Below are 26459 nucleotides of genomic sequence, written 5' to 3'. Positions count from 1 at the left end.
GACACATACCCATTAGTCCCAAAAATTACACACACACAGACACGCGCACACACACACACACGCACATACATATGGTATTCTTTTATTCTTTTAATTGTTTCGGTCATTTAACTGCGACCATGCTGTGAGACCACCTTAAAGGGCTTTAGTCGAAGAAATCCCCCCAGGACTTATTTATTATAAGCCAAGAACTTTTCTATTTGTCTTTTTGTCGAACCGCTAAGTTACAGGGACGTAAACACACCAATAACGGTTGTCAAACGGTGGTGGGGGACAAACACAGACACAAAGTACACACACATAAATTATATATATATATATATATATATATATATATATATATATATATATATATATATATATATATATATATATATATATACTATAAATAGATAGATAGATAGATAGATAGATATGTATATATATATGTGTATATATACAAGTGGGGATACCCAAAAGAAACTGGAATTTTGCAATGTTATTTTATATATATACGAGGGGTTACCCAAGAGAAACCGGAATTCTGCAATATTATATATATATATATATATATATATATATATGTATGTATATATATAAGGGCGGAGCTAGGGTGGGTCAAGCAGGTCATATGCCCTGGGCGTCACTTTAAGGGGGACGCAATTTTGATGCTTGCCTTGGGCGCCATTTATCCTAGCTACGCCCCTGTATATATATATATATATATATATATAAATATAACGAGCTTATTTTTACATGTGTGTGTGTGTGTGTGTGTGTGTGTGTGTGTGTGTGTGTGTTTGTCCCCCACTACTGTTTGAGAACTGCTGTCGGTACGTTTATGCCTCCTGGTATAGGGTCCGACAAATGAGAACAATGGAACAAGTAATAGACTTTTAAAAAATTCTTCAATGTGGTACCCCAGGATGGGAGTAGTCTAATGACTGAAACAAGAAATAGATAAAAGATTAATGTGTTATCCGGTTTAGCACTACCAGTTGGTCCTTTGATGTATATAGCGGGACTCACTCCTTTATAAGCATCCAGATCAGATCCCTAGTTAGAGGATATCTTCCTAGCTCCCTCTCATCAGTTTCGGAGAGTCTATGAAAAGGACGTTGGCCTTCCTTCTTGATCTTGATAAATATATTTTTTTAAAATCTTATTTTAGCATGAAAATATTAATTGGAAGTAAAATGTAAGAGAAATTAAAACGAAAACACCGGGAGTGACGAAAATAAACTAGGAACAACAAAAGTAACCGAAAGTATGAAACTTACTGAATATTTTTTATGAAAACTACATTTTATCTAAATCAAAGTATTAATTTCATTTATAGAAGAAAGAAGATCCATGAATATGATTGCTAAACTTAATTTCCCTACAAGTGTTAGTGCAAACAAGATGTAAACAAAGCAACATTTGCGTCTCTCTATAGCAGTCAAAATATCCTTCAATTTACCCATACCATCTTAAAATAGTAAAAAATAAATTAAAAACGTGCAAGACGTATTTGAGGACATATCTAGTAATTTAAGGAAACAATCCTAATATACCAAAACTCAAATGTATTTTAATAAAACTCTGAACACATGTTCTCGATAAACTGTTCTTTTAAGATTACTCTCTGAATCGACTTTCAACTTCGGAGACTGCTTCAATGCAGGACATGCCCTACACTAAATGGTCTTTATTTATTTTGGACTCCACCCGAACAATAAGCAACCTTCAATGAAGCTATGTTATTGAGAGAATGTTGATTAGTTTCCCTTTCAGTAACGCTCCAAACATAGCAGTCCATACGATTTAAATCTGTCGGGTTTGTAGACCACATGCTTGGTGCTACACGATCGTGAAGACTATCTGACATCCATTCTTGAGTTACGTAGGCTTTGTGAGGCAGTGCTGAATCTTGTTGAAACACATATGGCCTTCCACTGCGAACTTCTTCCATCCATGGTTTAATAACTGTCTTCAGCACTTCATCGTATTCAGTAGCGTTAAAACTTAAACCCCGTGGAAAGATGTGAGGCGGCATGACATGGCCTTCGTTACTCCTTACTCCTAAAACCATCACAGTAATTGGAAAATTAGCGAGCATCACTTTGAGGACATCGGAATAATCTGCATATAACCATTTGTTGTTTAGTAGAAAGTGGGTTATACATCTTTAGATTGTATACCTGACTTTCTACTATAAAATTAAAGAAATAGACGGAACGCTGAACTCCAGACTAAACAACTTAAACAACATTTATTTAGGTGGTAAAACATACATATCTTTAGTTATACATCTTTAGAGGTGAGAATAACGAGCTGTCGAGTATAAGACCGAAAGATGTAGGGACAGCTTTTAAACACACGTCCTTGCTCAATCGCTGGCCAGCGAGAAAAAGAATGAATTGAGCGGGAAACGCTTGCTTGTTTAATTCTATGCATGCGTAAGACTACGCATGCGCAGGCGTTACTACAGTTGTTTCTCCTGTTAGACTTTAGTCGTGGTTTCTCTCATAAGAGAAGAACCAAAGCGTGCCATGTTCGTGAGGATTTTTAACCTTAAGTATCCACTTGGCACGAATCAAACGGTTTTTCTCTATCTTTGCAGACATGAATGGGCCTCTCTTCCGCACATACAACTTGTATCGAATATCCTCGTGCACTACAAATCTGATAGTCCATTCCAATATCAGAATTCCTTTGGCGATGGCTATCATTGATTTTCCGGGACCATCATCGATTATGTTTCGAGCCCGTTCGATGAATTGCAATGTCCTTATAGTGTCCGAACGCGTAGAATATTTGCGTTTTGTTTTGTACTTTGCGTTTTGTTTTTTGTTTTTTTGTTCTTTTTTTTGCATCCAAACGTTATGTACCGAAGATCGTGCAATATTCAGGAAGTTGGCAGTTTGTAAATCGCTGTGTTCCGCACTTATGACAACAATGACTGCATGTCTTTTGATTTCTGATGTTAGTATTTTATCTGTCAAGGGGAACCTGAAAGAAATAAAAAAAAATTTCTAGATTGTTTTGAAGAGAGTAATATACTGATAAAAGAGTGTACTCAAATACCCGTCGCACCCTGCACAATCCTAGATGCAGACAGGTGAGTTATGGTTGGAATACCTTTGATCACAGGCGTTCTGAATCAAAGCTGATCTTGAGCTAAACAATAAATCACGCAACATATTTCACAGCCGTTCTGATAACGAAAATGGTAAAATATCTTGGATTCCTTGTCGAAGAATGATGAGCTCCATGCTAGTTTTTGCATTAATTCTGTGGTAATATTGAGTTCAGTATTAAGAATATGTAATTACAGAAAAACTAATGCCATCATCATCATCATCATCAACTTCTTTATTCCCATCATCGTCTTCTTCATCACCAACATTGTCATCATCATCATCAGCATCATCATCAGTATCGTCATCGTCATCATCGTTATGGCCGCCGCCACCACCACCACCACCACCACCATCAACACCGTCATCGCCATCTTTCTTCCCCAGCTGAAGATGTCAATATGTTTCCAGTACAACAGAACATCATAGAGCATCAGTATAAATAGTTTAAGACCGTTGTACTCGTGTCGTCAAAAATGACGACAGCTTCATCAATAATAAAGGATTTTCAGTAGGAAGAAGAAAGATTCTTTATGCCATAATGTTTACAACACACACTCACACACACAAACGTATGTATGTATGTATGTATACACACACGCGTGCATATATTAATAACAGTTCCATATGTGTATGTATGTGTGTGTGTGTATATATATATATATATATATATATATATATATATATATATATATATATATCCATAACATCAGAATTCGAATGAATCAGGCACTTGAATGGTAAGACACTGGGTCGGGTCGAAAAGTGACATGTGTACACAGCAAAAATAGAGGAATACATACCGAAGTACAGGCAGAAGGATATTCAGGTTATGTTTACGATTAATTGTACCCAGCTGAGTATATCATGAGGAACACACATCAGGGAACACACATTGCACTAAATGTACGGTCCATAATATACTTTGGATCTACGCAAGGAGCAGGTTCAGAGTGAGGTCAATAATAAATAAATAGAAACGGAAGGATAATGTGTCGATCCACTACAGCTGTTTCCAACGAATTTCTAATTGATTAATGGAAATACTATATCATTAGAAAACCCCGTTTTCATCAGGTGAATATATGAATCGCAACATTCAAAAGCATTTAATGCCGGGAATGGTCACAGAGTCATGAAGGTGCACATGGTGTTGGCTTTTCAATACATATATATATATATATATATATATATATATATATATATATATATATATAGGTGCAGGTGTGGCTGTGTAGTAAGAAGTTTACCAAAGCCTTGTTAGTGGATTTGGTGGACGGAAACTGAAAGAAGCCCGTCGCTGTTAATGGTATCTGCCACTCTTTATTACACATTTTCATGCTTAAATTCTCTCGCTCACACTTTCCTTGAATTTACACTCGTCAAACGTGACAGCAAATAAAAACACGAAGCTAATTATTATAGGCGGATATTATTATTATCGGCATCTAACATTGACATAGCACTATATATTAAAGTGCTCTTGTGGGCAATAAAGAAATAAGAAACGTTAGCACGCCGGGCGAAATGCTCAGCGGTATTTCGCCTGTCTTTACGTTCTGAGTTCAAATTCCGCCGAGGTCGACTTTGCCTTTCATCCTTTCGGGGTCGATAAATTAAGTACCTGTTGTGTACTGGAGTCGATCTAATCGATTGTTCCCCTCCCTCAAAAATGTTGGGCCTAATGCCTTGAGTGGAGAAAAATAATCCTTTCTACTAAAAGCACAAGACCTGAAATTTGCTGGGAGAGGACAAGTCATACATCGACCTCAGTTTTTCACTGGTACTTAATTTATCGACCTCGGAAGGATGACAGACAAAGTCAACCTCGGCAAAATTTTAACGCAGAACGTAGCGACTGGCGGAATACGGCCAAGCATTTCGTCCAGCGTGCTAACAATTCTGCCAGCAATCCGCCTTACTGCCCTTTCATAATATTTACGATAGGTACAAAGCTTCATATTTGTAGTGGGTGTTATAGTTGATAATATCCACTCAGCACTTTTCTGCTACTTTATTTTATCGACCCTGAATGAAATACAATGTTGATTTTTGCGGGATTTGAATTCAGAACGCAAAGAATTGTAGATTACTACCGCAAAGCACTATGTCAGACGCTCTAATATATTCTGCCAGTCGATTGCTTTTTCGTAGCACTGATATTCTTTTATTCTTTTACTTGTTTCAGTCATTTGACGGTGGCCATGCTAGAGCACCGCCTTAAAGGATTTTTAGTCGAACAACTCGGCCCCAGAACTTATTCCTTGTAAGCCTAGTACTTATTTTATCGGTATATTTTGCCGAACTGCTAAAGTTACAGGGACGCAAACATACCAACATCAGTTGTCAAGCGATGGTGGGCAAACACAAACACATACATACACTTATGTATATATATAATAGAAATATGTTAAAAAAACAAAATAGAAACTACACGTGGAAATGTAAGGGGAAAGTAAGCAGAAAAATAAGAGAAAATGCACATTGGAAATCCAAAAGAAGGTAAGGCTTTTTATGAAAAGTAACGATATATATACATATATACAATTAGATGAACTGAGGTAGGAAGAAAGGTAATAAAAGTCGTTATTGTGAGTTGTTAAAGAGATTTACAAGCATACCGGTTTCGTAATATTACTAGTCATTGCTTTGAGTATACACCGAATTCTGAACAGTGTCAAGTCTATTAGTCCCTTAATATATATATATATATGCGACGGGCTTCTTTCAGTTTCCATCTACCAAATCCACTCACAAGGCTTCGGTCTGCCCGAGGCTATAGTAAAAGACATTTGCCCAAGGTTCCACACAGTGGGACTGAACCCGGAACCATGTCGTTGGGAAGCAAGCCTCTTACCACACAGCCACGCTTGCACCTAATGGATAAACTGTATGAATAAAAATTGATTGTCGCAAAATGAGGGGAAACGCTGCTGTGCCCGAAGAGTTTTTCTAGTTTTTGTGAAGCAGGCTAAGTCCGTCAACTACTTTAACACTCAAACGGCTGACCTTTTGATGGTGCTTTTAATGTAACCCAGACTAGACTTTATTCTGAGGATAATTTCCCTCACTTCATTGTCAATAGATTCGGTGATCCTGAAAAAGTCATAAGCGCTGCCTTTCCACTGCAAAGTAATCCATTTAAAAAAACTGTAGACATTGTGTAATCAATTATCAACATTTCTGATTCAGTATATAACAACGGGTGATGTTGACTGGAACTGTTCAGTAAATATGGTGACCATTTTCATAAACATGTAGGAAGTAAATCACCTATATTTTTCCATTTCATGCAACAGTGACGTCATTTCAGTCTGTCTTTCTCTCCCTCCTTCTCCCCCCTCTCTCTCTCTCTCTCTCTCTCTCTTCCTCGTTCTCTCTTTCTCAATAATGACTTCCTCCTAAAAGAATTATATAAATACATATAAACAACAAGAGAACGCGTCTGGGATTGCGACGTAAAGCCGCACTTGTGTGAACGTGTAAGAACTTCTCAGAAGACTGCACAGCTATGCGCAGGAAATTCCTGGCCATCTAAAAATTGGTGGGAATGACATCTGCATCCCTTCCTCACAAACAACTATCGACACACTCACACATACACACAAAAATACATATGTACACGTGCACACTTACACATACATTTTTTATATGTATGTATATATGTATGTATGTAAAGACATTTACGAGCACAGCCTAACAGAGAAAGAAAAAGAGAACAGACTTTATCGCGCCAAGGACGTTCTCGTTTTTCAGTCTTAAGCCGTGTTTGTAAATGGCTTATTCTCTTATCTCTTAAATTTATATTTAAAATCTTAACTGTTTATGTGACACACACACAGACACACGATATATATATATATATATATATATATATATATATATATATATATATATATATATATATATATATATATATGTGTGTGTGTGTGTGTGTGTGTGTGTGTGTGTGTGTGTGTGTGTGTGTGTATGTATGTATGTATGTATAGCGTTGTGTGGGTGTCTAATGTATATTTTTAAACATGCAACTAATAGTCGCTATTATGAAATTTTGGAAAATTGTCTCCCCTACACTTACGCGCGTGCGCACATACACATACATACACACACACATGTCGTTAGTACAGTTGTGTATGATTTTATGCACACATAATTACACACCTAATTGATTATGCGGTCATATTTAGCAGCATTTGGACAAAGATATCGACATAAAGAAGACTGACAAGCAAATGAAGGTACTGAAAGCCAAGAGACAGGTAAATGGGGAGAAAAGCCATACAGATAGATGAAAAACAAGATAAACTAGAATTCAGAAATCAATTTAGAAGGTAAAATATTCTGAAAAATATAACAAAATTACTAACAGAGCTATTCCAGTTTTAACATATTGCAGAAAAGGAGACGGTTTGTAAGTCATTAAAGTTCACTTCTTATACATGAATGATCTACAGAACGTCTATGCCATGTTCGAGGACGGCGAGCTGGCAGAATTGTCACTGCGCCGGGTTATATGCTTAGCGGCATTTCATCCATCTTTCCGGTCTGAGTTCAAATTCCCCCAAGGTCGACTTTGCCTTTCATCCTCTTGGGGTCGATGAAATAAGTACCAGTCGAGCACTGGGTCGATGTAATCGACTTACCCACTCCTTCGAAATTGCTGCCAAGGTGTTGTCAAAACTTTTGCATCTGTGTACTACATACAGTGCTGGTTGAAATCTATAGATATACTTTGTACTAATGTAATATTGAAACAAGCATTGTAACAGCATAAGTAATTTATTAATCGAACTAGGATTATAAGAATGCGTTAACATCCAATTTATTCTCAAGCTAAATACCATTAGTTAAATACCGTTCCTTCAGTGTATCCGCAAATATAGACACAGAATATATATATATATATATATATATATATATATATATATATATATATAACGTGAGAGAGTTAGGGGTTGGGGGTTCAACCCACTAAGGGATAGTATCTATCCAGTATACTGCTGGGAGGGTACCCAATTATTGCTACACTAGTGCTATACTAGGTGCAATCAATGGGAGCGGGTAAAAGTGGAGGTTTTACCCAAAATTTGTATAACAATTAGAAAATGGAGGATAATATGCTGAACCCAACCACTTGCAGACGGTGTATCCCGTTGAATTCATTAATTTAATTCATAGCAAAAGTGACAAAAAAAGAAAGAAAAAGAAAGAAAGAACCAAAGCACAGGTGTCTATGGCAGACTATGTTATTTTGCCAACCTGGTTTACATATAGAAGTACAAAGTACATAAGGAATTAGAGTATGAACAGAAGTTTAATCTTACAGCTGTTTCGGCCTAGTTTTAGCAAGCCCCATTCTATCCGAATATTCCTTTCCGGAGTGATTATCGGATGACATTTTGAACCCATTTAAAACAACGAATTGAAATAACAAGTTTTAGCAAATCAAAACAATTCGCATTGAAATGAAGAATTAGCAAATACTAAATAGATTAACGTTAATACGCTGTCTGTTTATACACATGAAACATTTTCCGTCAAATTTCGTCAAATTGATATCACGATGGCTAGTGCGAAAAATACCGAAATTTTACGATTTTTGAAAAATCGATGCTGCTGAAAAATCAATTTTTTAAAAATTCCAAGTACGTAAGTGACCACATGGGCATAAGCCCCCCCCCCCCCATACGTGTCAAGTTTCATCAAGATCTGTTGGATAGTCTTTGAGGAGTTAAAGTAACAAATTCACAAACACACAAACTTGCCATTTATTATTATAGATATTTATCTCTCACCAGATGGAGTACTTTTTGATGTTGATCTTAACTTCACATAACAGTACACTATAATATGAGTGTGTGTGTATGTATGTATGTATAAATACTACTCCACAGGAGTAGAGCTTATAGAACCATCATGTAAGGTGTCCAAATCCTTTTGTCAAAGAACCGAGAGATTCTGAAGATTTACTCTCTTATGTCACTCATCAGCGTGCTTTTGCACTTGAGAAATCTGGTGAAAGCGATGCTGTTACGTTTGACATCAGCAAAGCATTCGAACTATGTCTGGCATCCATATCTCCTTGCTAAACTGCTTGTTACTGCATTCCATGTCTCTCAGCTCTTGGATCAGTGGCTTCCTGTCAGACCGTACCATCACATGTGCTGATGGAGCCACCCACTCACTCTCTCTCTCCTCCTCTCTCTCTCTCCCTCTCTCTTCCCCCTCTCTCCCCCTCTCTCCCCCCCTCTCTCTCTCGCTCTCTCTCTCTCTCTCTCTCTCTCTCTCTCTCTCTCTCTCTCTCTCTCTCTCTCTATCTATCTATCTATCTATCTATCTATCAATATATATTTATATATATATATATATATATATATATATATATATATATACATATATATATTTTTTTCTCTGTGTCTCTATCTCTCTTACTCTCTCTCTCTCTCTCTCTCTCTCTCTCTCTCCCTCTCTCTCCTATCAACTCTGTTTTAGCCCAAATTTCGGTTTTGTTCCCCAGCTGATAGCAAGCAAATCGTTGATGTAGACCCTACATCAACAGTTTACTTGCTATCACCTACACACCAACACTCATTCCTACGCAGACGACACTATACTTCGCTTTCCCCTAACTCTCCCACGTAAGTTCCATTCATACACAATTTAGACATCTCAAACGCAACCTACCCACACTGCATAAACAAACCCCAACAAATATTCCTTCAACGGGATCATGTCAATTTCGTTTCCTTCAAAAACACAAAACCAACACCTACACATATCAAGAAAACAATCGTTAGCACACCGGGAAAAATGCTTAGCGCCATTTCGTCCATCATTACGTTCTGAGTTCAAATTCCACCGAGGTTGACTTTGCCTTTTATCCTTTCGCAGTCAATAAAATAAATAGAAGCTGAGAACTGGGATCGATCTAATCGACTCAGCCTCCCATCACCGAAATTGCCGACCTTGTGTCAAAACCTGAAACCGATAATTACTAAGTCTACACAAAGTTCGAGTGAAACTTATAGTAGAGTGCAATTCCCAGAATTCTGGTACGGCGCTACTACACATACTTGACTGAAAGCCTGGCCACCTAAAAGCCGTTCAACTGGTCGACTTGAAATCATTTACCAACGCTCTCCAGCCTCTGGCCGACAGAATGTGCTGACTCCTCACTCTGCTTTTCCTAGAACTAACTATAAGTGTGGCATCTATTCCTCGGAGCTGGTTGGTCTCGAACCACCTTAACCTATGGTTGTATCATCCATCTTTACTCTTTCTGTTACCCATATTCTTTCTCTCCCAGGCTCGCCACTTAGCTCTTATCCCAGCGTTCCTCTTGTAAAATGTTCTGGGAATTTCCTTGCTCTCCATATTTTTGTTGCCACTATTCAAGTGCAATACCGACCGTGTCGACCTCGTCGGTCTCGGAGATAGGAGTTGGGAGGGAGAGAGAGGACAGCGAAGGTTATGGTGGCAGACCTGTTCCCTCAGACTAAACCACTGGAAAAAAAAAAAGAAGAGAAAACAGAAAAAAGGTCATTTGCTAACAATTATGTTTAAAGAGAAATTCTATAAGCTGTTTTGTTTATTTCCTTCTCCGTTTCGTTCATTTGACATTCTAAATCAATATGTTTACAGATTTACGCCATCACAGACAACTCCACCCACCCTCTAGCCTGCTTAAAGAGGTGTGTGATAGCTAACAGTGTGTGCATGATTATGTTTGTGTACGGTGGTGGGTGATGACGGGTGTAACCTTGACTGAATGAGGACAAGATGTTTATTTAGTGTATCCCCTTGACCTCAATGTAAAACTTCATTGTTTACTGAGAGAATTAGACAGACTCGCTCAGACTACATACGTCAAGCGATCTCTACCAGACGTTTGATAGACAGAAGCTAACAATACAAAAAAGACAGTTAGCTAGACAGTTGGCAGGTGGACATACAGATAACTAATCATCTTTCTAGATCTAATCGGATACACGAGCACACAATTACCCACATCCTATAAATAAATAATATTCATTTAAAAACGAAAATTAGGTATACGATGACTGTAAAGCACTTGAGTCGAAAGACTTGTCCAAAGAAAAAATGCGGAGTTTTCAGGGATTTACCAAGGCACAGCTGTCAGTTTTTCTCGCAATTTAGGCAAAAACGAAAATGGATTGATGAGTGACTATGTTGTCGCTTAACCTGTTAGATATAACAGCCAAACAGTGGCCTAGCGTGGGATGTTTAGTGTGCGCGGACTGCATGGGACAGCCACTTTACATAAGAATGTTTGCTATAGCCGAAGAAATGTTATGCTTAAAAATCCACGATACAGTGCACCAGCCAAACCTCGGTACCATCTTAAATAGTGAAAAGTCACCTTAGGTCATGTAGCCACATGTGTGTGCATGTATGTATGTATGTATGTGTGTATAAGAGCATATGTACATATATGATGTATGTGCATGTGTGTGTGTGTTTCGAAACGTCTAGATAGAATAGAGACAGCTGATGAAGGGATATTCCAAGGGGCTTTCCGTTTTCCTATGTGTTCGTTCCGTTGTGTGTAGTTTATTGTTCTAACGTCCTGTACCCTGATATGCATGTATATACACATGTAGATGTAAGTATGTACATATATGTGTGTATACATGTATATATATTCTTTGTATTATATATATATATATATATATATATATATATATATATATATATATATATATTGTTGCCTCTAGGGAGAGTCATTTTCTTTTAATGCCATATTAATTAACACACTCACCGGTTCAATTTACACTCATTTAGTGATTTATTTATTTAGTTTTTCTAAAGTTTTCGTGCTTCTTGCAAACTCTTCAATAGTTGTTGACTGTCCGTTATCGGAGCTGCGTTCTTTTTGTTTGTTTGTGCGCATGTGTGTGCATCAATGTGTATGTGCACACGCATATGCTTGTATGTATGTATGTATGTATGTATGCGTGTTTTTGTGTATGCATTTATATATATATATATATATATATATATATATATATATATATATATATATATGTATATGTGTGTACGTTTGCATGTATGTATACCGCAGATTCATGTGTTTGTGTGTGCGTGTGTGTGTGTTTGTGTGTGTATGAGTGTGTCTTTGTGTGTGGAGTGTGCGTGTGTATATGGTCATGTGTTTCCGTCTCCTTTTGTGTGTGTGTGTGTGTGTGTGTGTGAGAGAGAGAGAGAGAGAGAGAGAGAGAGAGAGAGAGAGAGTGCTTGTCTGTCCGTATTACCTATGTACATATTTATCTACTTATCTATCTGTTTACCAACATATCCACTTAACTACCTCTCTCTCTCTCTCTCTATATATATATATATATATATATATATATATATATATATATATATATATATGCAAGGGAAACTGTGTGAACAGGCTCGCGTTGGCTGTACAGATCAGAAGGGCTGCGTGAACGAATCAACGTCGGGGGTCACCAATTGTAAGGGACGACCGTGTGAACTCAAAAAGGAGTAATGGTGACGAATGGAAAAACAGAGGACTCCTTTTATTTAAACGTGTCACACGGTCGAACACACAATTATATATCGAAGATGATATACATGATATACGTGATATGTTATACGTCGATAACATAGATGACCAGTAATGAAAGACCACAACCGTATTAGATGAATAACAGAGATATTTATTGTAGCGTTAAAGATGTATGTCTGTGTGAGAGTGTGAATGCGACATATAAGAACATAATCAAAGACAGGCCGTCATACAAAGAAAAGTGTGTATGTGAGTGATACATGTGTGAGTTATTACAGCAGATAGAAAGAGTCAGTAAATGACACGTGAGCAATTATACCAGTTCGTTAGTACACTATAGGAAAAGTTCTGTATGTGAAAGTGAGGAGAGGTTGAGTGTGGCAGTGCTGATCACTAGTTGTGATGTCGTGGCATCGATGCCGAGCCGTGATTCTTGTTATACAGATGTTCGTCGCTGGCTGAGAATTTCTTGTCTGTTTAAGAACTCTTGTCTGTTTATTTACCGTGGTGAAGCTGAGTCACCTAACAGAATTGAAGAGAGAGATGTGCCGCGGAGGTTTGGTGTACATAGAAGGTCGTGTAGACGCTGGTGGAGATTGTTGCTGGTTAGTAGTAATCGTAGAATCGTATTGGTCATGATGATGATGCTGGATAGTAGTAGTAGACTCTTGTTGCTGATGTGGCGACGGCGGTGGTCATCGTTGGCTGGACGAAGCTGTTGAAGTGGTCGCTGGAACTGCTGCTGCTGTCGTGTGGTACACGGAACAGTCTCTGAGAGAAACTGGACCGAGACAAATTATTGGGTATGAGTTGATCTATATATAGCGTTAAGAGGGCTCCAAATGCCTTTAGAATTTTACTCTATCACGTGACCTTATTAGGGGCCGTGATTGGTCAGTTTGCGTTCTGGCGGGAAAGGTTCGAAGAAGTTGCCGATTCGAATAATAATCAGTCACGTGATGACAAGAAATGGGTTTTCTATTACGCTCGCATTTATTTATATTTAAATGAGAAGATTGTATGTAATGGCGATAGTAGTTTTGTATCTAGTGACGATAGGTAGTTTCACTACATATATATATATATATATATATATATACATACATATATATGTATATCTATATATATATATTATATGTGTATATATATATATATATATATATATATATATATATATATATATATATATATTATTATTATTATTATTATATATAAACTTACTTGGAAATGGATGGATTATAAATAATATATATGTGTATGTATGTATACACACACACACACACACACACACACACACAAACACACACACACACACACACACACACACACACACACATATATATATATGTGTATATATATATATGTATTTGCATATATGGGCACAGGCGTATATAATATTTATATTATTATTTATTTGAACGCCTCGCATCCATTTCCAAGTAAGTTTACCTTAACCTTTATATATATATATATATATATATATATATATATATATATATAAAACAAATAATAAATGAGTATATGCATATATACGTACAGGTATGTGCATACCTACGTCTACCTGTATATATAGGTGCATATCTGAGTACAAGACATTGCAAACAAAACGTAGACAAAAAAATAATAATAACCCGAGTACAGAACACACACAGGCCACATAGAGAACATTTTCCTTCATCAGCTACCCCCATTCTAATATATATATATATGGGAAAAAAAGCCAAGTTAGAAAATGCTAAAATAATTTTATAAAAAGACATTTCAGTACCGGTTTCAGTCATCGAGAATTTTTCAACTGTAAGTATGGAAGACAATAACATTTTGGACAAATTAAAAGGTTTTTTGAAAGAATATTTGCATAGTATTCAAATACAAGGGGCATTTTCCTTGTTTCTGCCTGTCTCTGTCTCTCTAGTTTACTCTTGTGGGTTCGAGGTCGTTGTGAATTCTCGGCAGGAAGGAGGAGGAGGAGGAGGAGGAGGAGGAGGATGCAGGAGTGCCATGATAATAGTAGGATGTTAAATGGTCAAGTGCCCTGAAAGTGACTTGTGGTTGAATTCTTGGGATATCTTTCTTGAAGCACATGTGAAGCTGCTTTTCACTGTGAAACATTGTCCCTGTTTGAAGGAGAACTCTGATCCCTCAATTAAATTGACGCATATCCCACAGTTGGGTCTTCCGCATTTTTTTTTACCGACGGCTTCTGTGTTGTTGAGCGTATTCGGGTTTGTGTTAGGAGACTTTTCATAGATTTGGGTTGTCTCTTGCTTTTTATGATGGTGTGTGTTTGGAGGATTAAGTTCATTCTGTGGTCATTTTTTAGCATGGGAATGTTTTGAAGGATGGTGTCAAAGGCTTCATTGTTAAGAGGGTTGTGTGTGGAGATGTATGGTAGGGCTTTTGGTTGTAAATCCTTCTTTAATTTAAGATGTCTGAGTTCGTGGATGTTGAGTTGAAGGGCACGTTGAAAGCATATGTCAATTAGTGAGGGTGGGTAGTTCCTGGTGATGAGTGTATCCTTTAGCTCATGTAGTCGTGTGTCTCTGGTGTTTGCATTAGAAACTATAGTACATATCCTTTTTGTTAGGTTGAAGAGGATATTCATTTGGGTGTGCCTGGAGTGGCATGAGTTGAATGGTAGATAATGTTTGGAGTCTTTGGGCTTATAGTATATATCTGTTTCTATTACGTTGTTAGATTTCTTAATGAGGATGTCGAGGAAGGGAAGTTGTTGATGGCTATATTCCATCGTGAAATGAATGTTTACGTCAAGCCCATTTATAAGTGCTTGGAATTCTTTTAGTCTCTCTATACTTTCATGCCAAATATTATAATCAAGGTATCTCTTCCAGTTATTTTCTATGTAGAGGGAGAATGGGTTGCTGTATTTTTCTAGAACCTTACGACAAAGACTAATTTCTAGATACCCCATAACTAGGTTAGCAAAGGAGGGGGTCATTCTCGTACCCATCACAGTCCCCGATTTTTGTCGATAGAAGTTGTCTTGGAAGACGAAGTAGTTATTCTCCAAAATGAATTTTAGCCCTTCTATCACGAATTCTTTTTTGATGCAGTGTGGAAGTTCATTGGAGTAATTCTCAAGCCAGAATTCGATTGCCTCTATTCCTAGGCTGCGCGGGATATTGGAATAGAGGTTGGCTGCCTCAAAGGTCACTAGTAGGGTGTTTTTGTTTATTGTTTCAGGGAGGTGATTGAGTATATCCAGGTTGTCCCTTATGGAGCTTTTGACATGCTTGAGAATGGTTTTAAGAGGGTATCTAAAAAGTTACTGAGGCGGTGGGTTTCGGTGGTGGTGGTGGTGGTAGTAGTAGTAGTAGTAGTAGTAGTAGTAGTAGTAGTAGTAGTAGTAGTAGCTGCAATTCCCACTGCTATTATTTAAATTCTTTCATTTGTCGGCCATATTTGTATATCATATATACAAATATATATATATTTGTCATATATGCTGCTGCTTTAAACTTAAAATGTCATCACCATGAGAGCCAAACAATTCCTAAGACACTAACCTGGGTTACAAATTTTCTTCCTAAAGCCAAGTAACTTTCATTAAGCATGCGTTTCCCAAACAATACCGTTTCAAGAACATTTATAAATTGTTCAAAATAACCACCATCTTCAATATGTCTTTTTAATTCAGCAATATATCTGACTGATGTATTATCGTCTGCACTGCACTTTCCCTCTAGCTACAATTTAATATTATGAATTTCAAATCGTCGGCTAAACTTGTCGACCCATCTAGAAGATCCAGAAATGTTTCGTCGATTTGTCTTTCATTTTCGTTTTCTTTGGACTGGAATGGCAGCCTTCGTTTTTGATAGTCATTTGACTTAAAGGAATGGACTTTTGATAGCAATCTTTGATCCAACTTAACAATAGACGTTTTATTTTAATCTTTGCAATGCTTTTGATGTTTGGAAATTCGATGATGAAGCAACAGTTTGTTCCTTTTCTTTATAAAACTTTGCGTTCTCAATAATTTTACGCGCTCTTCATTCCCCGATAACATCATTTCGGCCTGTATTAGCTTTGTTCGTTCTACTTTTCATTATTGTTATTTCCTTAGCAATTATATATATGGCTGAGAAGCGAACTTTTAACAACACAATCATACATTTATGTGTATGTGCACGCGTGCTCTAGTTGTAAAAGGACCAGTACAGTGTAGATTATGAATAAGTAAACATCCCTAGACCTAAATATATATTTTGCTTCACTATAAAAAAATTTAGGTCCCGTGGTTAGATCATGTAACATTTTCGACACCTTGGAACCAAATGGCTTCATTTTCTTTCCTTTTTCTTAATTTTTAACGACTTACTGGATTCACTTACCTCTGCCTCCAAGGCGTCTGAGCAATAGTAACGAACAACTATCTATTAAAATACGAGCAATGTTATGCCAGATATAATGTTACAATGCGGACAAAATTAAATGTACGACGTGGACGAATAGTTAAGAAGGTCGCTTTGCAATTTCAGAACCCCGCGTTCAGTTATGCTGTGTATAGCATCTTAGGTCTTTTGCTATAAGCACGCGTCGATCCAAACCTGTGAGCGATTTTGCGTAGATGGAAACTTTATGGAGTCCGTAGCATGGATTGAGCTCGTCATTAAATGGCCAAGCCTTATCATACTGTATCACACAATTATCATACTGTCTCATATATGGATAAAGATGCATCTATGCGTGTGTGGCAGAAGCAGACAGACAGACAGTGAGATATGCAGAGGCACAGAGTGTTCTATATGTGACACTGGGATAGTTATATGTGTCACTAAGACATTTATGTGCGTAACACATAGAGAGAAATCTATGTGTGCATGAGTGTGTGTATGTGTATGTATATGAAACGCACGAGCAGTTAAGTACGAGGGAGTGCTGAAAAGTTCCTGGCTTTAAGGGTATCGCGAAAGGCTTTAGTGGATGTCCAACCTTCCGAGTTCTTTTACAGGGCTTAGAAAAACTGAAGGATTGCTGCAATAAGTGTGAATCTGAAAGGGGAATGTGGAATAAAATCATAATCAACCGATTCTCCTGTATTTTCTTTTCCCCAAAGCCAGGAGCTTTTCAGCGTTCCCTCGTGTGACACGAAGATAGTTACGTGTGTGACATTGGAAAAGCTTTATGTGTGAGATACAAGGATAGTTATGTATCTACGTCCTATACTAATGTGATCCAGAAATACACAATACAACCAGAAGAACACTAACAATTGCGTGAAATAATAAATCCTCATATTATCAGAAAAGAACCACACACGTGTAAGGAGCGGTATGTGTATGTGTGTTTGCTGAACTGAATCTGCTTCAGAACATGACTGATAAGAAAGTTTTTGACTAAAGACAGATGAAAGCTAGACCTAAATTCTAACATGATTCGAACCCAGAAGATAATGAGACGGGTGTTTATACGATAAAGCATTTATTCAGTTGGGTGCTGTACCGTCTCTGCTACTCTTCACTATCTAAGCATTGTCTATAGTATTAAACATTTAAATCAGGTGGGTCGCTTATTTAGTTCGGATTACTTGTTAAGGTTATCGCTACAGACGTTCAATAGAAATTATAGCCATCTCTGATTTTTGTTACGACGTCTCGGATATGAAACGTCGTAACAAAAGTGCACTGCTAACACAGTAGAACAAGGTGTTGACTTCTAATGTCAGCTCCGTATTGACTTATTAAAAAAAAAAACGTTTAATTTACTTTATGGTATACTATGGTTACATTATGAAATACCGCGTCCCTACAAGTCATTAGTTTGGATTATGGCGGTTGGGTTGGTAATGAGGTAATGTCCGAAGTGGAAGGGTAATGTCCATAACACTTTGCTGGACCTCCGAGATTGTTGGAGGGCAGGTGTAATTTATCTTCAGACTGGAGACCGTGTCCGAATTCTTACAATAGCATGGACTCTGGTGATGGCACTCAGGAACCAGACAATGGCGTTAAATCAGGTGACCTATTAAAACGACGAGAGAGGTCCTCCCTACAAACTATTTCTGCCTTCCAAATTCCACTGACAAGGAATTAGTCAAATTAAGGCAATGGTAGAGACACTTGCAAAAGGGTACTGAGCTGTGGAATGGAACCCGAAACCTCATAGTTACGGAGAGTACTTTTCACTGCACAATTATATCTACAATTTACGCTTGTGTTTTTTGAGAGACGCAAGGACATCACAATCTCATTTACCCTTCATTATGAATCAGGATTTTGTGCTTAAATATTCTTAATCGTAACCCATAAAACGGTGGAACGAGACATGTGTTTGCATTGTGCCCATCTCAGACACTTTACTCTACTTTCGCAAAGTTTCATGCCTATTGAATACATTAGTGCTTAATTAATTGTATCTCATTAACGCATTTGAGTCACATAAAATTGAAGTTGTCTTGACGTGGTGAGGATTGAATAATGAGACTTTCAGGTTCGAGGTACTTAAAACCATTGATAGATCCAGTAGAAATAATGTCTTAATGACTCTGATATCTCTTATGGTGTATGTTAGCACTAATTCTAGCTGCAAACATTAAAACAGTGAACGAGTTGAACTCGCAAATCTCTCTAATTAAGCAGAAGACTATCTCAACATTATCTCAGCTTTTGATCTTTCACACCAATTCAACCTCTTAAAATTACGAACTTCGTCAACAAAGAAAATCTAAACTCAATAAAATGTCTGCAATAGCAATGTTTAGTCTAAGCAGGTATTTCTTCCTCCTGTGAAAATGTAGAATATTACAGTTCTTGCTGTTGTTATTGACTCATGGCGACACACGCCACTACTAGTTTCCTCCACTTCACTGACTGCATTTCAATATATTTGTACTTTATGAATTTTTATTGTCATACGTTACAGTCAAACGTTACTGACGCACGTCGTAGACGTTTTAACCCAGTGGTTTTCAACCAGGGTCCATATGACCCTTGTGGGGTCCCTATATGATTTTGATGTAAAACTTTGTGCAATAACTTGGCTATACTTCGATAACAAAATATTTCAACAATCTTTTTTTTTTTAAATACAATTCCTAACAATATTTGATCATCAAAATATGATAGGTTTTTTTGTTTTTTTTCAGCTTCAGGAGGTTATGGAGATCTCTCCGAGTAAAATAGGAATCGAGGCAACAAATGGATGAGAATTACAGTGTTGACCCTTTAGCATTCAGATTACTCTGCCAAATGTGATACTTATTTACTTATAGTGTTTTGAATTCATCATGCATTATCGAATAGCTTCGAGACTTCAATGATGTGATTGTTTATATTTAGAACGACACTGTAAGGTAGGTGTGAGAGGCCAGATCTAACTGGTTTAAACATAAAACAGGCAGAATATTTGGGTCGGATAAGACGAGTTTCAATGATAAAATATTAAACTGTTCTTTTTAAATAAATAAATAGACGTAATATGTCTAAAAGTTGATGAATACCACCCCTTGATCCCCTCCATTTTCTTATTGCCGTATATATATATATATATATATATATATATATATATATATATATATATATATATATATATATATATGTATGTATGTATGTATGTATGTATGTATGTATGTATGTGGAGGCGCAATGGCCCACTGGTTAGGGCAGCGGACTCGCGGTCATCGTTTCGTGGTTTCGATTCCCAGAGCGGTTGTGAGTGTTTACTGAGCAAAAACACCTAAATCTCCACGAGGCTCCGGCAGGGGGGGGGGCAGCGAACCCTGCTATATTCTTTCATCACAACTTTCTCTCTTTCCTCCTGTTTCTGTTGTGCCTGTATTTCAAAGGGCCAGCCTTGTCACACTTTGTGTCACGCTGAATCTCCCCCAAGAACTACGTTAAGGGTACACGTGTCTGTGGAGTGCTCAGCCACTTGTGCGTTAATTTCACGAGCAGGCTGTTCCGTTGATCGGATCGCCTGGAACCCTCGACGTCCTAACCGACGAGTGTCACGACGATATGTATATATATATATATATATATATATATATATGACGGGCTTCCTTCAGTTTCGTCAACCAAATTCATTCACTCGGCTCAAGATATAGAAGAAAGCACTTGCCCAAGGTAATACACAGTAGGACTGAACCCAAGACAACATGGTTGAGGAGCAAGTTTCTTTACCTACAGCCACGTTTGAGCCACTCACACTTCTATGTATAAAAAAAAAACAACAAGCATTCCTTCTCGTCATCAATGATATTTTCTTTTTCATTTATTTTTTCCGTCAAATTGGATATGGAATAGTGGAATTGAAGTTCTGAAGAAACTACCGCGTATGTTTTTAAACAGTAATGCTACATAAGTAACCCTCTCCTCACCTCTTTCTCAATATATGTAAGCTATATTTCACAGAAAATATATTGAATCTAATCGATAGTTGCAAACATATCTTTAGTTGTTTAACTGAAGGCTATGGCCTGTTGCAGTCTGTCTCTGTATACTACTATAGCTTATAGTCATGTCCATAACAAAGTGCGCGACAGATAAGATCTCTCTCTCTCTCTCTCTCTCACACACACACACGCGCGCGCGCGTACACACTCATACACACATATACAATCACATACACATTCATACACACGATTTATGATATCTATCTTTATTTCACCAATATTTATAGATTGTTTTATTCTGTCAAAAGGAATGCTTACGCTCAACACACACGCACGCACACATACGTACACACACACACACACACACACACACACACACACACACACACACACACACACTGACACACACGTAATAACACATGCTTACACACGCGCGACATGCACATACACCCCTACATTCTCTTCTCACATATACAGCTGTAAAGAGACCTCCAAATGTCTTCATACTAAAGTGTGTGTGTGTGTGTGTGTGTGTGTGTGTGTATACCACTCGGTACACTATGTGTGACTCAGTCTTAAATATGATTTAAAAATCTTATAGTTTATCATTGAAGACTGTTGCTATGATACAGCATGTAGGGTGGTTGGGTAGGGTAAGGAAAGTCGCATGACCAGTATGTAGGGTGGTTGGGTAGAGTAAGGAAAGTCGCATGACCAGTGTTTAAAACTACCAGTAAACGCGACTGTTAAACTGTGACCTCGAGCTGTAATATTATGGGCTATGGGAGTACGTGACATATACTCTTGTCTCTAAGTTAGCGTCGGGTATGTATAAACCGAATGAGGACAGTTGGTCGAGAGAACAGTCTACCGAAAACAGTTGACCGAAGTAACAGTTTCTCGAAGTGTTTAATAATCAAAGTTATAACAATTTCTTCTTTTTTTCTTTTGTAAATGTTATATTGTCACAATGTATTTAAATATTTTTAATAATTAGAATATAAAAACCAATGCAGTTTATAGATGTGTGTGTGTGTGTGTGTGTGTGTGTGTGTGTGTGTGTGTGTGTGTGTGTGTGTGTGTGTGTGTGTGTGTGCGCGTGCGCGTATGATATGTGTAGTTGGCCCTAATGTGAGATCACAATGCCCTTAAAAAAATTGTTGAACTGCTACTTTCTTCGTTCATGGAAAACATGAGCACCAGGATCAAATATTGATTCAGTTATCACGGATTTTGAACCAGCTTTCATCTTGGTCTTCAAGAGATGTTAAGATAAAGTACACCTCTTTCCATACATAAATATGATACACACGTAAGCACATAGTATTCTTTTATTCTTTTACTTGTTTTCAGTCATTTTGACTGCGGTCATGCTGGAGCACCAACTTAAAGGGATTTATTTAGTCGAAGCAATCGACCCCAGGACTTATTCTTTGTAAGTTTAATACTTATTCTATCTGTCTTTTTGGCGGAACCGCTAAGTTACGGGGACAAACACAGACACAAAGACACACGCATAAATAAATAAATAAATAAATAAATAAATAGATAAATATATATATATATATATATATATATATATATATATATATATATATATATATATATATATATATACGGCAGGCTTCTTTCAGTTTCCGTCTACCAAATCTACTCACAAGGCTTTTGTCGGCCCGAGGCTTTAGTAGAAAACACTTGCCCAAGGTGCCACGCAGTGGGACTGATCCCGGAGTCATGTGGTTGAGAAGCAAGCTTCTTACCACACAGCCACGCCTGCACCTATAACATATATTTTTGTGTTTTAATAAAGCATGAAAATACGAGAGTGGGCTGAAAAGTTCATAGGCCGACTAAGAAGGAGTTATCATACATTAATTAAACTTTGCATGCATTAAATTCAATCTTTACTGATACTAACTGCATTTTTTTCTTTCCAGATAAGCCCACATTGGATACAGAATTGAGGACTTGAAAAAGTGATACAAGAAACATTTCTTGAAAATGGACAAAATTTGGCACCGTAGTGTTCTCAAATATCTGCAAAATATGAGGTTAGCCCCCAAAGACATTCATGCTGACATGGTTTCTACATTAGAGGGTGATGCTCCAGCTTTATCAACTGTAGATAGTTGAATTCAAAGGGCTAGGAAGAGTCTTGAAGATGACTCGAGGTCCGGACGTCCTGCCACAGCCACCACCCAAGAAAACATCGACGTGTTCACCACATGGTGATAGATGACAGATGTTTAAATGTTAATCAGATAGCTAATAGGGTCCTGCTTCACCAGGACAATGGTCCTCTACACAAGTCTGTGGCTGTAAAGACTACTGTGATTTGGCACCATCTAACTATTTTCTGTTCCCCAACAGGAAAAAAAAATTGGCTGGGAAGCAGTATCGGACCGTTGATGAGGTTATATCGGCTGTTGAGGTCTTTTTTGAGGGTCAGGATGAGAGCTTCTATACCACGAGAACCCAAGCGCTGCAACACCGATGGAAGAAGTGTATGGACCGCAGGGGAGACTATGCCGAAAAATAAAACACATTTGATCAAGTTCGACCATTGCATTGTGGTCAGCCTATGAACTTTTCAACCCACCCTCAAATATGTATTTTTCCATTAACTTAATTTCTATATTTAGAATATTTACTATAATTCGATCAGTTTTGATTCGGGCAACTGTTACTTCGATCAGTTGTTTTTTCAGGCAACTGCTTTTGCTCAATTGGAATCCGATCAACTGTTTTCGATACATTAACAACAAACCATTTAATTAATCCAAAAGGCAAATTGCGAGCAGAAACAACGTTAAATGAACTACAGAAAACGACAAATATATTATTTAAGTCACTGTATCGCGTTTATTTTCTTACATGGGTACAGAGTCCCTGAATTATAATGGGCGGGATCGAACTTAATGTACTTAATGATTTGCTCTTACTTTACATTAATCTTTCTCTCCCTGTATCTTCCGGCTAACACTAATCTCAAGCTAAATTCAAGTAAAATCCCATATCAGTTGAGCTGTCGATCAACGATCAAGTGTCCTCGTTCGGTTTATGCAAATCTCACGCTAACTTAGAAACAAGACGGTTTCCAAAGCACATCACATAACAGTTCGAGATCACAGTTTACACTCCTGATTTTTTTTTTATCTTTTAGTCAGGAGGAAAGTTGGGGCCCGTGATCACTTACAGAACATCCGTGGTAGGTGAGATAAGCAATCACTCAAACGGAGATCTAGTCTGATCGTCTGCAATAGAGTAGATTTCGCCAAAACTACGCATGGTACCAGGTGTTGGTATTAAATTCGATTCAGAGTGACAGCTGTGGAGAGCTTTGTCTGTCTGCCTGCCTATTTTTCTATTTTTTTTTTCTATCTATCTATCTATCTATCTATCTATCTATCTATCTATCTATCTATCTATCTATCTATCTATTTATCTATCTGTCTGTCTGTCTGTCTGTCTGTCTGTCTGTTTCTGTTTATTTCTCTCTCTCTCTCTCTCTCTCTCTCTCTGTATATATATATATATATATATATATATATATATATATATAAACAATATATGAGTATATGCATATATATGTACATGTATGTATATACGTTCATCTACATGTACATATAGATACATAACTGGGTACATGACGTGGCAAAAGAACAAGGACAAAATGGTAAACAAGGTGCAACAAACAAGCAGGCCACATAGAAACATCCCCTTCATCAGCTGCCACCATTAAAACTCCGGCGTTTCGAAGAATTAAGGCAGTACGCATCGTTAAAATGGATATATATATATATATATATATATATATATATATATATATATATATATATATATATATATATATATATACTGTTGTGTCTGGGGAGAGTCATTTTCTTATCGTGCCTTAAAATTTAACACACTCACCGTTAAAATTTCCACTATTGAAAAGGTTGCAAGACGCAACGAAAATTTTAGGAAAATAAAAATAAGTGGAGATTTTAACGGTGAGTGTGTTAAATTTTAAGGCACAATAAGAAAATGACTCTCCCCAGACACAACAGAATATGCTTCAACACACGAAATCACATAGAAAATTTTGCAAACCAAATCCAAAAACGAAATATATATATATATATATATATATATATAGAGAGAGAGAGAGAGAGAGAGAGATATAGATATAGATATAGATATATATTGATTGGAAGGACAACAAAAGAAAGAAAGAGACCTCGATATTATGTAAATAGAGGAATTTATCTGTAAAAATATGTGACACTTATTCGCGGTAGCCATATTAAAACTCAGAGTTTCGGATGCCGGGGTGAGATGTTGGCGTGGACTCCCACCCCGGAATCCGAAACTCGGAGTTTTATCATGGCTACCGAATAAGTGTCACATATTTTTACAGGTATATATATATATATGTCTACTTGTATGTATGTATGTATGTATGTATGTATGGAAACACTGCGCAAGGACTTAGAAATTTCTGACTCGGTACCCAGACGCGCATTTAACCAGCCAGGATGACTTGGATTCTAAACCGTGGCGGAAACAACTAACCCAGGATGGAGAACTCTAACAGAAATTCCTGCGGCATGATATTTAAAGAGTTAGTGGTAAACATTTCCAAGTTTCTGCTTTCAGCCTCTCCCAAAAACAGTGGTTGGTTCTACACGAGCCTTCACCACTGAAAACAAATCATCTGTGTGGGTAGACTAACAGCTGTTGGACTCCTCATACGTCGAAATTGACGGAAGAATCCATTATTATGCACACGCTAGTATGTATGTGTGTGTGACTGTGTATATGTATTAATGTGTGTGTTTGTGTGTGCGTGTGTGTGTATACGTATATATATATATATATATATATATATATATATATATATATATATATATATATATATATATATATAACTGATATATGTGTATATATACAAACATAAGTTTTTACATTAACAGGTATGTTCATGTAAGAATATGTGTGCGTTAGCGTCTCTGTATGTGCACGCGCATGTGTGTGTGTGTGTGTGTGTGTGTGTCTGTGTGTGTGTATGTGTGTGTGTGTGTCTGTGTCCGTGTGTGTGTGTGTGTGTGTTGTGCGCATATAGAAGATGGAAAGAAAGTAACAGCAACGATGAAAATTCAGTAAACAGTTGAATTTGGATCAGAATTCTCGAAAGTAAGGTTATTGACTGAACTGTTCATCACACACACACACACACACACACACACACACACACACACACACACACACACACACACACACACACACACAGACATTCTCGCTCTCTCTCGCGCGCGCGCGCGTATACACAAAATAGCTTTACAAATGCATACTTACGGGCATGTGTACACAGTAATGTGTTTGCAATCTCACAGCCATGGAAGCAGACGTTAATAGACAACAAACTAGTTTTACCTGGTGTCTTTGTCTATTGTTCAGTTTTCGAGCACTCAACTACAAG

General features: G+C 37.3%; 1 long non-coding RNA gene across 1 annotated transcript; it reads right to left on the bottom strand.

The window, feature by feature from the left end:
• Positions 1 to 2216: 2216 nt before the first annotated feature.
• LOC149134510 (uncharacterized) lies at positions 2217 to 26459 on the bottom strand. Its single transcript, XR_016242781.1, has 2 exons — positions 26336 to 26459; positions 2217 to 2973 (listed from the first exon to the last, which is right to left on the bottom strand). It is a non-coding gene; the product is annotated as an uncharacterized LOC149134510 (long non-coding RNA).

The sequence above is a fragment of the Octopus bimaculoides genome, chromosome 8, assembly GCF_046866305.1.
Source record: "Octopus bimaculoides isolate indiv1 chromosome 8, ASM4686630v1, whole genome shotgun sequence".
Lineage (NCBI taxonomy): Eukaryota > Metazoa > Mollusca > Cephalopoda > Octopoda > Octopodidae > Octopus > Octopus bimaculoides.
Note: the sequence above shows the minus strand (reverse complement) of the source record. Positions and strands in the feature narration are given on the sequence as shown.